This window comes from Pollicipes pollicipes, unplaced genomic scaffold (assembly GCF_011947565.3).
Source record: "Pollicipes pollicipes isolate AB1234 unplaced genomic scaffold, Ppol_2.1 Scaffold_7261;HRSCAF=8764_pilon_pilon_pilon, whole genome shotgun sequence".
Classification (NCBI taxonomy): domain Eukaryota; kingdom Metazoa; phylum Arthropoda; class Thecostraca; order Pollicipedomorpha; family Pollicipedidae; genus Pollicipes; species Pollicipes pollicipes.
In genome coordinates this window covers 37,392,957-37,409,105 of record NW_023597054.1, presented here as the reverse complement: position 1 = coordinate 37,409,105, position 16,149 = coordinate 37,392,957, and the positions used below count along the sequence as shown (strand labels likewise).

Genomic DNA, 16,149 nt, shown 5'->3' with positions numbered 1-16,149 from the left:
TCATTCTAAGGAACCCCAGCCCACAGTGTCGGTTCCTCGAATTTCGGTCAGAGAGCCTCTGCAAAATGCAATACAACGAGTCTCTAGGCTAGTTAGAGATCACCAAACACGACCACCACGGGGCCAAGTACCCGGGTCAGAGGGCCTGCCACATCAGGGAGGGGATCGGTGCATGATGTATCATTCCCTTTAAAGGCTTCCGGATGGATCGGGGGCTGCGGCTAATGGAGATTACGTCATGGCGTCGGGTTTGTGCCGCTGTGTGAACTAATCCGGCCCTATCACCAGGCCGAAAATCGCGCAGGCAAATTTGCAGCCCGAATTATTCTCCACGCATACCAACTGAGAAAAAAAATGTTGAAAATTATCACTTTCTGATTTGTGGTCGTTTGCGCATGTCGAAAGCCGCCGGGTACTAGCTGTTCGGACCAACGCCGCGCGGCCAGTGGAAAACAAAATGCCGTGCGTCGGTGTTTTGTCTCTTAGGAGTACTTCTGATGGATTCTGCAGAAAGGACGAGCATCCCGAGCCAAACAGGGGGTAGGCAGGTTCCTCAGCGCCACGTTTGTTTGCCACGATGGAAGTAAGACCCACCAAAACGGCGCAGGCCTGACACGTGTGCACGCATTTGACATATGAAGACATGTGTCGACTACGCTGTCGCTTTGGTGATTAAACATGCTACTGTACAAACCATTCAGGATAAAACTGTTTGCGCCTCGGATAACCATCTATAAACCATACACGAGACCTTTTTTCGGCGATCACATCGGACACATTTGCTGCGCATTGCACCCACTAATAAGGTTGTCACAAAGCCGCAGTGCCACATGGGCTTGAAATGAGGTGTCAGTTTTTCGTCGGGTCGAGTTGCTGAAGGTGTTGGCTATTTGCAATTGCAACAATGGTGCGCACCTGGTGGTAGCTACTGTGTTTAGGGTCAGGACAACACGGTTTGGCTCCTAAGAGTACTTTTTGCATTGTGCCGTGTCATTTTTTTCTGCGATGGTCGTATTGGATGATGAAAACATTGATCCTTGACGCCAGGAAAGCCAACTTAAAGGGCTGAAATATGGGGAGAAATCAGGTGTTCTGGTAAGTTACGTAAGCCTTGTGGGCTGAGCTCTTCGCCCACACCCATTTTGAAAAGCGTCAATCCTGCGACCAGCCACCGAGCCCGAGCGTCAGCTGGCTGTGGCTTTGGCCGTATGTGCCATCTGCGTGAGCGCAGCGCCGGCTCGGGGCCGTCGAGGACCGGAAAGGCCTACCCCACGCGTTTCTGAGAATACCGCGCGTGGCAAGGGGGGGACGCCTCCCGTCCCACTTGGCCCGGGCGAGAGGCGGTGGTAAAATTTCAGGATGTGATAAAAGAAAGTCGGCTTTCTCCAACGATCTGCAGGGGCATACTTCTGCAATGAGGGTTGAGGGATCGCACCGTGTAAAACATTCTGAAAACATCCCCCCCCCCCAATGTGTGCATCTCAAATTTGGCCAATTTTATCTCTCAAAGAAGGGAACCTAAAAATCTCCTATCGATTTGGGCGGTCTTCCACCTATCTGCAATGAGACACGTAACTGGATATGTGGTGATACTCGACCTTCGGCCGCATGCCACCGCACTGTCACGGCCGCCTCTTGGTAACGCTTTTGGTTTCCGTCGCTAAAAATGACTTAGAATTAACCGAAATGGATATTTCCACCCAATTGGATTAGTAACAATCAAAATAAACGCCTCATCACCGATTGGATTACTGCTACCAACATAGACGCTTTCACCGACGGTTCAACAAAGTTGCAAAAAGAAAATATCCAGAAAGAATACTTTCTTCCAGATTGCCTGAGTGTCCACCAAGTGGGTGAAGCAAATCATCAAGATATCGTAGGAAATAAAAAAATTGTGCTACAACCTAAGATATTCAGCCCACCAACAACACGACTATGTTCTAAACCAAACTGACGTCAACTTCGAATGTTTAAGGATGCAGATGTCGTTATTCACATCAGAGTTGCGTTCTGAAAGCGAGTCGCTGATTAGCATTGAGTTTCGTACATGCCAACACATCCAGGGATGTAGCCAGCGTATGTATGTGCAGGGGGACGCAGTGGAGATATGTTTATGTGTGTCTGCAGTGTTTATGTGTGTCTGAGACCACCAATGCTGAGCAGTTGGTTCTGAGTCGGCTTGGATCCTGGGGACTTATTTCCAAAGCAGGGACAAGGCCGTTGTCCGCGATTGCTACTGAAGGCCTCCTGCGTCGGCCGGGGCCCCTGAAACAAGGTGGCTTCCTGTATCAAGACACAAAATTATTCACTGGAAAGCCCGCGTTGACCATGGCTCCTAATCTACCAGACGCACGTTTTGCTTAATAGGAACGGGACGGGACCTGAATGTTAGAGAGCCACTTGCGTTGATCGAGGTCCTCTTGCCTGACATAGAATGTAAATTGGAGAAATGACGATGAAATAGTTCACGAGGCAACGGAAGGGGCTGGCCAGCCACGGGCTCTGGTGCCGAACAGATCCCTTCAGGGCCCCTGGGCCTGGGCCCTAAAATGGACCCGGTCACTAATTGAGCCGGACGCCCGATAGCCCTGGCTGCGATGCATGCTGCACTACATATACGTGCTTGGTTGGAATGTTTTACCGTTGTTTTAATTGTCTAAAACCGTTTTGATTCGATGATTTTGTGATCGGAGCTGCACAAAGCAGGATTGTTGTGTGTGCTTTAGGACTCCGCCTTCCTATCGTGAACCTCCGATCCTACGGTGGAGCTTTATGGGAAAAGCTGCATGTACCGTAATGTCTGGCACGGTCCCTCTGCCCTTTGATCTCCCTGACATTGAACAGTCGCTATCGCTGGCCGCAGACCATCCAAGTCAGAAGGCAAACAGCGAGCGCACATAGACGCAGCCAAGATCGACTCACTGGGAAGCCCCACCTGCTGTTTTTCGGTTAGTAATAAGTACTCTCTGCTAGCGTGTGCACGGTGGCTTGAACCCCCATACCGCCACGGGGGTTGGAATTGCTAGCGGCTGATACCAATTAAGCTGCGGAGGGCGACAAGCTACGCTTTTGGTTACGATGTAATTCATTTTGGTGATTGCTCATGCTCTTCCATTTGTCATCGGACGTTTTAGCCAAAATGTCTGGCCGGTTTATTATGTTATGCCCCCCTGATGCTAAATAAGCCTTTCTGGTGATAAACTGGCTGTACCAGCTTGCTGATTCAGCTGGTGATCGGGGTGTGTATTTTGGTGATGTAACTGGTCATTCTGGTTCCCCAATTAATTTTGTTCCGAATGTCAATGAAGCAACGCTGCATACAGCAAATACGCCACCAATGTAAAGGCTAAATATGGGTTTAGTATACATATATATATATATATATATATATGTATATATATATATATATATATATATAATAAGTAGGGGTAAAAATGGAATAAGTACTCTCGCAACAGCAAATATTGCGACTGTCCAATCATCGCCTCCCAGTCCAAATGTTCACTTCCAAACACGGTGGGGACAACAGCCGCTGGACCCGTGTGCAAGTGGTCTGGGGACTGGCGGCCGGTTGATAATTGACAAGTCCAACAGCGTACCCCCGGCAAGTTGGGCATCACCGTCCGAAGTGGTACAAACGCAGCATGTGTGCATGCATGTCCACATGCCAGAGTTGTACCGATCGTCTCATCGCTCTTCGGTACCACTTGACGCATCATGAGGCGCACCACCTCGCCACCGATCCCGAGTGCCAGCTGGCGGCGACTTTGGCCGCACGTGCCACCTGCGCCGTTGCGGGCCGTCGGGGACCGGAAAGGCCTGCCCCACGCGTTTCTGAGAATACCGCGCGTGGGACGGAGGGTACGGCGCCCGTCCAACCCGGCCCGAGCGAGAGGCGGTGGTGAAATTTCAATATGTGGGAAAAGGAAGACGGCTTTCTCCAGCAACCTGCGGGGGCGTACTTTTGCAATGGGGATTCAGAACCATGAAATTTATCATTCATTCATTCAGATTCAGACCATGAAAAAGTGTGAAAACTGCCCCAAAAAACAAAGCGTTTTACCCCGGATTTGGACAATTTTTATCTTATAGAGCAGGAGGCTGAAACTTTAATATTGAGTTTGGGCGGTCTCACATTTAATCTGCAGTGAGGTGCGTTACTGGACATGTGGCGATACTCGACGTAACTGCCGCTTGTCATGTAAAACACTTGAAATGGAAGCTTGAGAGTTCTATTACCGACAGTAATAAAGTGGTCAACACATGCCTCCATATCTCACATACATGCATGCGTGCTACGTTTGTGCCGTTTTGGCCGGCCTTACGTCTAGCCTGCAGGGGGTCCCTTACTGAACGTGGAGCAACCTAGCCGAAGTTGTGCCTCATAATGCTTGAGTTGGTGACACGAAAGCGATGCGACGGTTGGTACAGCTCTGGCATTTGGACATGCGTGCACACGTGCTACGTTTGCGCCAGGTCTAGCAGCGTTGCACCCAACTTGCCGGGAGGTCCGTTGTTAAACTCATTAATTATCAACCGGCCGGCCGCCAGCCCCCAGACCGCTTGCACACGTGCTCAGTGGCTGTTGTCCTCACCGTGTTTAGGAGTGGACATTTGGACTGAAAGGTAATGGTAGGACGGCCGCAGTTGCTGTTGCGGGAGTGCTTACTACATTCCGACATCTATTTAACGTTTACATTGTGTGCGTGCCTGTGCTGTACGCAGCGTTTCTTGACATTGCGCGCCTGCTCGGGTGCATCTTGCCTCCGGTCATAGACCGGGCGGCCGCTGACCCGCCGGCTGACCGCTGCCCGCCACCTGGTGGTCGCCGGACGTGAAGGAGGTCTGTTAGCAGACCTTTGCTGGTCGCACAGACCCTTCGTCCCTCAGGGCGAGGGTTAAGCCGTTCCGGTAAAGAATAGTCCGGTGTCGAAAGCCACCGCCGCGGTCTGGCTTCATCCCTACCCCCCCCCCCCCCCCCCATTTCAACGGCTTTGGACAGACGGTACGTAACTCAGGCATTTGCGTTGGCACTTGATGAAACAGAGCGTGCCCGCAGAATGTCATTCACTCGCACTATTATTACCCCAGGCGACGTCGCGCTCGTACAGAAAACGATGTGTGTACCAACCGCCAACATTCCGTTTTACACACGCGTGCATATGTTCTAAAACAAGTAGCTATGTGATGACGACACTCATAAGATAGCATTTGAAGCTGTCAGACAGTTCGTGGCATTTATTTTGCATTGAGCGTCCATATTGCGCTCATATGGAGCGTCCAAATATACCCGCCATATTGTTCATGGCGCATATTGAGTTTACGAACGCGATGTAAAAAGTAAAATACCGGTTGTGAACCTAACCCTGTTCACCTTCCAACCCCCTTATTCTAGCAGCTTGCGCTAAGTTATTCGCCGCCGCCAACGAGCCGGATCGCCCGCCCTAATCCGAGGGTCGAGTCGGGTGACCCTTCTAGTGCCACCCCCTGTGCAGAAGGCCTTCTCTGTGCTAACCAAGCGACTGAAAATAGCTTCACTTTGACAACCAACACTAACACTTCGAGCGACTAAAATGACTAATTCCGACAGCGAATCCGCTCAGACGATGGGGGAACTGAGCTCCACGAGTCAGAGGCCCCTGGGAGCGGTAGTGAAAAAAGAGCCCCGGTACGGAAGAGGCCCATGACTTACAGAGGTGGCGAGGAGCCCAACTTTCTGGCTTTAGGACCCAGGGCCCCGTGCCGGCGATGGGAGCCCGTAACGTTTTTCGAGTGAGAAGATCCAACGTTAGAAGTTTTGTCGCGTGGAACTTCATGCGTTAGAAGTTCCTACAGTAGAAGTAATGTCGCGAAAGTCTGCATTAGAAGTTTTATCTCGGTAAAAGTTTTAGTGTTAGAAGTTTTTCACTAGAAGTAATGTCCGCGTGAAAGTATCTGCCATAGACGCTTTGACGCGTAGGAGCATTAGCGCTCAGAACTACTCCGTTAAAAGTTTTGTTGCGTGAAAGTAATATCGCGAAGAAGTATTTCCATTAGAAGCTATGTCGTGGTCGTCAGCAGCAATTGCGTAAGAATTTCTGTCGTGGTATCGCCGCGCAGGTACCGCTCGGGGACGCTCCCAAAGGGGAACGAACCGTTCTGGGAAGTAATCGGAGGGGGGCCGTTCGGGGAAAGAAACAGCAACGGACACTCGGGGAATACAAACTGCCCACAAAATTTTCTTCAAAACACTACATTGGTAGGTGTTGGCTAGTCACAACGCTTCCAGACTGTTCCAGTATGCCTTTTTAGATGTGAGTGGTTACCAGCTGTCATTGTGAAAGCAGTGCCGTAGAAGAGCACTCAGTCCCCGAGCACAGCGAGAGGCCGCCTGCGCTGGCCCTCAGAGGCGCAACTGGAATGTGCTCGCGATGTGGATGGGGCTCTGGCCCTCTCATGCCAGCCCCATTGGCACGAATGTCGTCGATCGGTTTAGTAACGAGCTTTATCAGCCTCTCTAAGATTATCCGGCCTGAGTGTCGCACTCTAGTTCATGGAAAGTATATTTATCAACATTGGTTTGCCTTTCATTTCTGGCGTACATTCCTTTTTAAAGCAGACGTGAAAACAATACAAAAACAAGATCAGGCAACGTGCATCCCAACGCTCACGAGGACTTGCCGGTTGTGACACATGTGACAGGATCGTACAGGGGCGCTAAGCACTACGCACTAGGTTGAAGCCCTGTTGCATTCCTTACGTACGATTTTTCATACACGCTCTATACATAAAAGAAACCGGCGTGCATCGGCTAGAACTGTGGGGACTGAACACAGCATGCAAGCTCAGCACGTGCTCATCAGCGACGCGCCGGCGCACCTAACGTGTGACGTGTAGCAGCTGACGGCTGACATGGCCGATACATGTATTTATGCTCCCGGTCTCTTCTGGAACAACAGGGTAAGTTATTGGAGCTATTCGAAGGTAGTCGGGGGCGAGTCTTCAGTCGTCTCCTCATGCTGTGTTCAGCTGCAGACTGGCATACCCGGCTGCCGACCGTAAGCCTGCGTCACATGGAGACGCGGCCCATAAACCGACAGATGCTTTTACAGCTCTAATCACGTGTGTTTGGCTGACTGCTATAGTTTCCTAAAATTACACCGCTGTTCACACACAACAAATAAAATGCATACTTTGAAAAACGATGCCCTTGATCGGCGGGATAGTTTCTTGTGCTTGTATTCAAAGAAAGAAGAATGATAAAATTTCGATGGGCTGGCCGCCACACATACACAACGTGGGGCGCCGTTTCATGAGAATAACAGTAAAAACACAATAGTGGTTTAGAAATTGGTAAAATATCTTTAAAATGCATCCAACAAATCAGTAATCCAGCAAATTACCGGTGTTTTCATTCCTGAGAAAATCTTACATGGACTACTATTCGGGTCAAACCTGGGCCTGCGCCAGCTTTAACGTGGCCAAGCTGTTCCCGCCAGTCGTACCGACAGCTCTTAAAACGGCTGACCGCCGCACATTTCACCACTCCGCGGGGCATCATGTGACACTTGCAGCCGCGCGCCGGGATCAAGGCCTCCCAACCCACCCGTTGGCACCCTGTTGGGCACTGCTGGGCCCGCGAGCGCGCACGGTGCCGCCGCCGTGTGGGGCGCGCGTGAGCACTCGAGACGTCGCTGCGGACATGCGTCGCTGCCGGGAGGGCCCGTGGCCGCCGCCGCCGCGCCCGGATCGGACGGCGTCTGCTGGCGCAGCGCCAGCCGGAGGGCACGTTCGGGCGCCACCTCGGCGCACGACACCAGGTTCCCGTAGCGCGATTCGCTTGAGTACTTTTTTCGCGCTCCCTGCAACAGGACAACGTCTCAGGCACACTCGGTCGATGAGCACACACAGTTTGCTGTATTTTCCGCTCCAAAAATCCCGGCATCGACAGCTGTATCGCTCCTTTAAAGCAGTTTTGATCAATGTTTGTAGCGGCCGATCATGGCGCATAGGTGAAGAACTCAACATAAAAAGCGAGACATACGGATGGCAGCCATCACTACATGGAGCTGTTCCACCTTTAACACATTATAACGTCAACAATTTGTATGCGTCTGGATAGTTGGATCTACAAACGCAACAACTTAATCTAATTTTATACCTAGCACAAAAAATATAATATCAAATAGATAATGACTTAAACAGCACCCATGTGGTATACACCGCGCTTGGCTGGAGGGCATATTCCCTCCCTGAGATCCGCAAAACAGAGTTAGAGGCGTCAAACTTACAGGGTACGTAGGGCTCACAATGAGCACATTTGTGCCAAATATTTAGGTCCATACGTTATGACTTTCGGGTCTAATAATACCAAACTAAGTAAAACCCCAGATCGTTGTCCGAAGTCCCCGAAAACCTTTTTACGTAACCAGCTTTAACATAGCATACTTCTCTACGCAAAAGTTTGTTTACATATCGGGCCATTGGCCGTGTGTGGCATTCAGTAGATCACAATGACGACAGCCCTTTGAATTATACTGATATTTCCATATGAAATATGCGCCCAAAACTACTCTGGACGAGGTGTTCCCCACAGAAAAGCTTAATCGATGTCATTTTAGGTAGGTGGTCTGCCTTGACCTTCATGAAGTCAACTTAGGACTTTGTTGACGTCCAGGTGATCAAAGAATCTGAAATGATCGTCATAAACTATCCCGTACAGACAGCTTTCCAGCAAAAAGGCGGTTGGGTTTTGGCCTTAACATGACTGTTATGTGGGAACCAAGGGCAATTTAGTCATTAAGTCATTAGTCATAACATTAGTTGTAATGCTAATTTTTATTGTCCGCATGTCTAAAAAAAACAACTCAAAGTAGGATGACTTCTTCTAACATTCCGTTGTCGCATCAGTTTGAAAGACTCCTTAGGAGTTGTCTTCGATGACAGCCATGGCCCGACTTTGAACTTCTACAGGTCAGAGCCTGATGAGACACATCCAATTTGTATGTCAAAATATCGGTATGCGATGGCCTACAGTTATAGCAAGTTTGGCATGGCTGCACCGCACCGTCTGGAATTTATTCTGGAAAACCTTGTGGTGGTCAAGTGGACCTGTATCCAACCAAGTGTTTGTTTAGGTACAATGCTGTGAACTGCGCATAGAAATGGAACACCTAAATCTGTGTTTTGTGATCCCATTGCATCAATGAATTTCACAGCCTTACTGTCAAAAAATTAAATTCAACGGAGATCCAGCTGTGTCAGACGGCATTTTTTGTCTGCTGCCTAAAAATCTTAACTCACAGTAGCACAACTGCGCTGAGGCATAATATCATCGTTACAGGTTGCTCCATTGTATGTTCCCAAACGCTGTTGACTTAGCGACTTAGTAGATTTTGCACGGAAATTGACGCTAAGTATTGATGCAACCATGACGATTTTTGACCCATGGCAGAGCCCTTGTTTCATGCTTATCAGACATGAAAACAGACTGCCCAGGCCGGCCTTTGATTCTGGGGCCCACCCAAAATGAAAGCATTCTTTCGTCGCGTTCCTAATCGCTGCTTACTTGCGGAGGTTATTAATAGCTTGGTTTGCGAGGAATAAACAGCCTCACCTTTTCATAGCGAACATAAGCTGCTGACCACAATTATGCTTTTATCCTGACCGCTGGTTTACGATCAAGCTTAATCATGTCCGTTCGTGTTTTACAGTACACGCGATAGCGAATGTCACGTGTGTTTCTACACAATTAAAATACCTGCAGAGAAGAAGCTCGCGAATGGCTCAGCTCTACTAAAAGAAGCGTCGCCAGCGATTGCACATCCTCTTTTCTGAAACAGATGGAATATTAGCACATAATGAAAGTCAACACTGTCGTCTTCAACATTACACCAATGTCGGCTTTTTAAAAAAGCTGTGAATAATTTGGTGGTGGTAGCAGCATATACGCTTAGTGCTGACGATGTTTCTGCATTCCAGTGGTAAAGCCACCTGCAATTGGTCCTCGCATAGCATTGCCAATGTTCTTCAGATATTGACACGTTTAACATGAGGGATGACGAGACTTCGTGCACGCTAAGAGCCGACGGTGGGGGGATAATTATTCCCACCAGCCAATCCAGTTCCACACAGAATAAGACAAAAGCAAAGCGCAATCAGATGACTTTACCTATCCTGAACGAGATTTACGAGCATTTTAAATCAGAGGTAAGGGCCGATGGTACGTTAGGGCATATTGGGCAACGAGTGACGCCGCAGGCCAAGCGTGTTGTAAAATTGAAGGGAATATTCCGCATTTCAAGATCAAGCATCATATGTGATGAAATAAGATCACTTCTGTCTCTTGGTATATTTTTTCATGGGAAAGAGAGCTTTAGACAACACAAGTTCTCTGTTCAGTAAGTATGCTCCTCAATACGCAATTGTTTGATTACGCCATCCTACCTTGCACAACATTGATTGAGAGTTAGCTGAAGGCCGTTATGTCTGAAAATCGTGTTCACGAACGTCCGACATGAATGACTCGACAAGTACATTTCTATCGGCCTTGATCACCGCATGGCCAATGGAATGACAGGATTTGTAGGACTTTATGGCGTCATGGATGCCTATGTGGCCTTGAAATGGTTCCTCCGAAATAGTCTGCACATCTTCGCAGGTGTGTAGCTCAGAAACAGGAGGGGTTTAGGTTTCAAGAAGAGCAGGGTTTGAACTGCACCGAATGATCTTCAGGATGACTGTTTTACTTCAAAATCGCATGCAAATGTGGGGCACTCCTTTTCAACGGACTGTTCCAAATTTGTATGAGTTTCCAACTGAAGTAACAATCTGGAAGCTCATTCTGTTTTTGGGACGGTGCATCGAACACGCAGGCTCGGCCATGAGCAAGATTTTAGTGGGGTCACTCTAATCCCCTCCACACCCGTGACACAGACTGCGGACCTTGCCCTATACATTAAGTTGTATACCAGGTAATGTATTCTGAGCCATGTGCTATGCATGGTTTTGTTTGCAACACGTGAGTTGTCTTAGAGAAGTGGAAGTCAAACAGCAGTACTAACAAGCGTACTCGCACAACGAGTTCATCAGCAAGACATTATGTTTCTACCATGAGACGATCAATCGGGCGATTGGTAAACCGCATATTGTTCCTTAGAATGGTGCATTTTCGCATGCATCGCTTTAACAAGCGGTCTGTAGCATCGATTTCACATGCGAAGTCATTTTTTATCATTAGGCGCAATGGTTCGGTGTTACCTGAGGCAACCGCCCCCGCCCATCACACGGTAAGTGCAACGCCGGGTGTCGGTTTATGACGATATTTCGACCGGCTCGCGCTTCACAAACCCAGATTTTCAGGGAAAACTTTTCTTATGCCGTGTTCTTTTGGGCTGCAGCGCCTAGGAATGCCTTTGTCTCACTTGGTTTTGTTTCTGATGACACATCCTTCATTGCACGAGCTCGCGTGCTCCTAGCTCAGAAACGAGAGGTTTCACGTCTTAAAAGGGCCTAACTACCGGGAATGATGTTTCAAATGGCTATCTCACTTTCAAACCCCGAACAAACAGAAACAAGTCATTACGAGAGTGAAATGAAGCAAAGAGGAATTGTTCAACTGCAGTGTTATGAATCGTTCGGAATAACTTTTTTGCAAACATTTACTTTTCTTTTTCTATTTGCTTTTATTTTCCCCTGCTGTCATAGCTTTCCGAACTTGACGAAGTTGGCCGCCATCTAACAGGCATCACGTGCGCACGCCACAACTAGGGACAGCATCGCAGCAAAGTTTTAAGCACCATCTATAAAATGAAGACAAAACTAACTTTTCGATGACCTAAACCGCTTGTGTCTGCTCCGGCTGCTGAGGATTGGCAGCAATGAGGAAGACACCCATCAACGGATGGATCTTGCTTTCTTGCCGACAGGTGACCGGTTACACAAATCGGCCATGCAACGACACATGTCGGTAAAACTTCAGCAAGCATTGTCTGGTCCTTCTGTCGAAGTGTGGTGATTCCCTGTCGTCGCCCCGGCTCCGGTTCGCCAAAACTTGAGCCTGTTTTCGACACGTGTTCTTCAGCTTTTAGCTGAGTGGATAACTGTAGGCTTTCCTTGCTAATCAAATGTGGAGCTCAAGTTGTAGTATAATTGCAAAGATGCAAACGAACCGACTAACTGCAGCAGGCTGCATACAGAAGTCCTGAAAGCATTAAGCACAGCTTTTAAGGAACTGAGCTACTTGTTGTTGACAGCCGCCTGTCGGCACGACCAGTGGTCATAACACGTAGTACGGGTACGACCAGTGGTCATGAGACATAGCTCGACAATGGTGGAACTGGCCGGACCGGACCGGGTAGAGCCGGGCCGGGCTGGGCTGTAGGTGCGACAACACACCACAGTTGACTGGCGTGGCGACTCGCTCGAGAGGCGGCCTCGCTCGTGACCACAGGGCCCGGCAACCAGTTACGAGTAACATTTCACGGAGCGTCACTGCCCGGCTACGAGGCGATAAAAGCGACGATTGATGCTTGTCGATTATGCATTACCAGCCTCCAAAACTAGTTATAGGCCACTGACTGAACGGCCCCAGGCCTGTGATTGTTTGATGAGACCTGTGAATGACCTCAGGTGGTCACCTGTACGGGTCAGGGAACAAGTGTTGGCAGCAAAAGTCCATCAAAAAACAAGGACAGAGCGCATCAGAGCTGGGGCATCAGGGCATCGGGCGTGGTTCGTGACACGCTATAGCGCATCACTTATGACAAGTGCTTCACCGATCCGCGCGTTGGTTCGACTTGTCATACCGAACAGCATTATACCAACATTTGTCTAAAATGCGCATGGCACAAGGTACGGCGAGTTTGCAATATGAGCTTTCTTCGTTTTACAGCTATGTTGCGAAATCTTACGGGTGTGGGTACAGCTGTGGAACAAAAACCAGTACAGTGATGCGTGAGAGATGCAGTGCTAAGTGACTCAGAGAGATACGGTTGAGAAAAAAAACAGTCTACAGAAAGTTTGAAGCGCATTCACCGATAGAAATAAGCGTCAATTGTCTATTTTAAGAGAAAGCCATCATGATGACCTCGAACAAGGATCATAGGTCAGGAATCGTCAAATTTTCAAACTTCAATTTTTTACAACAGTTGCAAAAATTATGTTAACTCGTCTATCCAATATTTCAGCATCATGTATAGAAATGTTCAGAACTTATTTTGAAAAATATTAGGGGGTATCTGAATAAAAGTGTTCTTTCACCCCTCCACGTCGGGAGAGGATCAAACTGAAGGGACCTAAAACAGGAAAACTTACAACAAACCATAGCAGGCGTACATGAATGCGGGCAGGTAGTTCCAATAAGTGGCTACTTACATTCGAATGCTTACTGAGTACGTGCGGATTTACGTAACAGGGGTTGGTAGGTGGACGTTCAGGATCCGGGCCCAGCAACACCTTTCATTTAGCGTCACAACGTGCAATTATCTTCGTGTAACATGGACGAGTATGCACGACACTTACGAGCGATAAACGCAGCTCAGTCCTGGCATCCACCTGGCGTCATCTCCAAGAAACAGCAGTTCACCAGCATAGATGGCAGCGGCAGCGACCAGGGACGGCGGGCGGTATTCGCCTCCGATTCGACAGCTGGCTAAGTCGAGCAGGAAGTGACACGTATGTATGTACCTCGGATTCTAGGGGTGCGGAATGGTGCGCAGTCAACAGTTGGTCAGGTCAGGCAGGTAGTGAGAGGCGTGTGTGTATCTTGGAATCGAAGATCACAGACCAAATTCTATTACATATGTTTAGTAATGGGTATGCCACAAAGCAACTTAGTTCTGAGTTTTACCGGGGTACCGTAGAAGCCACAAACATGCGCATATAGAACACTCATGTATATGCTTTCAATGCCGTGGGGCTCATTTGCCTCGTGTAAGACAAGTGAGTCACTTAGCATCCCATGTGGGGTGAATCATTCAACTACCAGTGATATCTTTATGTTAAACGGCTTCGACTGCTGGTGACAAGCTGCGTGGCATAACAAAAAAAGAAGAAAATTATCGCAGGGCGTACGTAGCTTAAGGGACCAGCTCCAAATGGCGATCTTTATAGAGCTTGAGTGTGTTTCCAGTGATGCATAGTGATCTGCATAACCATAATCAGCTTTTCCTGTTTCGGTCTCCGGCCCAATATCGCAAGGATCAGCTTAGCACTGCCCCACAAAGCCATGATCTCCAACGTCTTCGATTGGATCGCAGAGTAAGACATAATAAGCCATCACACACAAGACGAAATACGGGATCCTCGTTACCTGGCACGAGGCAACACACGATGTTTGGCCTCCCCAAGCCGCGAGGGCGCCACTCGGTTAGCCAGCGCGAGGGGACTCGTCGATTGGCTGCAACACAAGGTGCCGCTGGCCGGCGTCGGCCGGGTACCTGGCGCGAGGAGAGCAGTCCGAGCCGGTGCAGCAGCAGCGACAGCACAGCCGCCGGATGCACCCGCACCAGACGGCAGTCCGTCACGCGCAGCACGCGCAGCTCCATCTGCAGCAGGCTGGCCAGGGAGTAGCCGTCCTTGGTCAGCTGCAGCAAGGTCCTCGCCTGCAGCCGGCGGGCGATCAGAGTCGTCAGACCGTTGCGCCGTCCCGTCAGGTAACCGGAGTCAACAAGAGCCAAGACAAGTCATCCAAGTCAAGCTCATATCGGGCTCAGGAGGACACCGACGTGACGACTAAAACAGTGATCAGGGCATCGGGGCCAGGAGGACACCAGTATGGGAGGCGCAGAAGCCCAGGGAGCAGCCGCTCTTTGGTCTACCGACATCAGTTAACCAAACGAAGAGCACCGGTGTGGAACCTAAGACAACATGCGTCTACAATTCAACGCAACAAAATTTTAAACACCCAGAGAGTGATGCCAGTTTTTACAAATCAGAAGTGATTCTTGTGGCCGAGCTGGAGATCAACATGACGAACTTTTAATGCGGCATATGTGCTAGCGGCGTAAGCGTGGGCACAGGAGGCACGCGCCCCTCTTAGGTTCCGAGAGGCGGCCCCTCAGGACTAATGGACTCGGGACTCAGGACTCAGGGCTCAGGAACAGTCGGCTCCGTGCTTAGGAACAGTCGTGTTCGGTCTGCGCCTGGTCTGGGTCTGGTCAGGTCTGGGCCTCAGGACCCATTTCCCCAAGCAGGACCAAGACCGGGGCCCGCGATTTACTTGGTCGGGGCTCTTGAGTTAGCGAGAGGCCCTGTGTTCCTCAGGGGCCCGGAATGCCTGACAGGAGTCCTGCGTTGGCAAGGGGCCCCGAGTCGACCAGGGGCAGAGTTCGATGGGCCGAAGACGGGCCCAAAGGGTCTCTTGGGACCAGTCATCAATTGCATGATTAGAGGGTACGAAAGAGTAGTTGTGGGTAATATTAAGGACCCTGGTCCGCAGGGTCGTGCCCTTAAATGTCAGCCAGGGAGCCTCTTGCACTGACTAGGACAATGCGGAGCCCTACTACAGTCAAAGACCACCAACATCGCACAGTCGACTCCGTGTGGATATGAGTCCTGGGGACCCATTTCAAAGCAGACACAAGACCGAGACCATAATTTGCCGCGACCAGCGCCAACAGTACCGAACGTCTTTGATGAATCTTTTGGCAACGATCTATTAAACAAGCATCATGCGTATAATAGGCAGCATCACACGCGGTACGCATACACGGTATATGACATATTGTATGCGGCAGTTGTATCGTGTTGTGCAACCGTTTCGCATGCATAGCCTTTGACATGTAGAGGTTTTGACCGTAGAGGAGTTGTGAATACAAGTGATGCTATTACGTTTCATCCTAGCAGTTTTCGTGCGCTAGCAGCAATGTTGCGCAGACGTTTAGCCAGTAACAGTCGAGCCATTTGACAATTAGGGCTGCAGAAGTTCTTTTTGCGTGCAATTTTTTATGGTGGAAGTTTTGTCAGCTGATGTGTTGTGTGGATGTTTTCCAGACTCAGTTTACACCCATGTCGCATATGATGTGCACAGGTGCTGTCAGTAGAAGTTAAGAGCTACTCCGTCTAAGCTCGTTACACCGCTGTTTTGCTCCTAGCTGTTTTAATGTGGAGTGGTGGCTATTGCAGACATCGCTGATGCTGGTACCGAGGGATCGTGAACTATGCGGT

At 49.4% G+C, this 16,149-nt stretch overlaps 1 long non-coding RNA gene across 1 annotated transcript; it reads right to left on the bottom strand.

Moving 5' to 3' along the window:
- Positions 1-7,764: 7,764 nt before the first annotated feature.
- Positions 7,765-13,628, bottom strand: LOC119112777 (uncharacterized). The gene is made up of 3 exons (XR_005095780.1): positions 13,504-13,628; positions 9,743-9,815; positions 7,765-7,844 (listed from the first exon to the last, which is right to left on the bottom strand). It is a non-coding gene; the product is annotated as an uncharacterized LOC119112777 (long non-coding RNA).
- Positions 13,629-16,149: the final 2,521 nt, after the last annotated feature.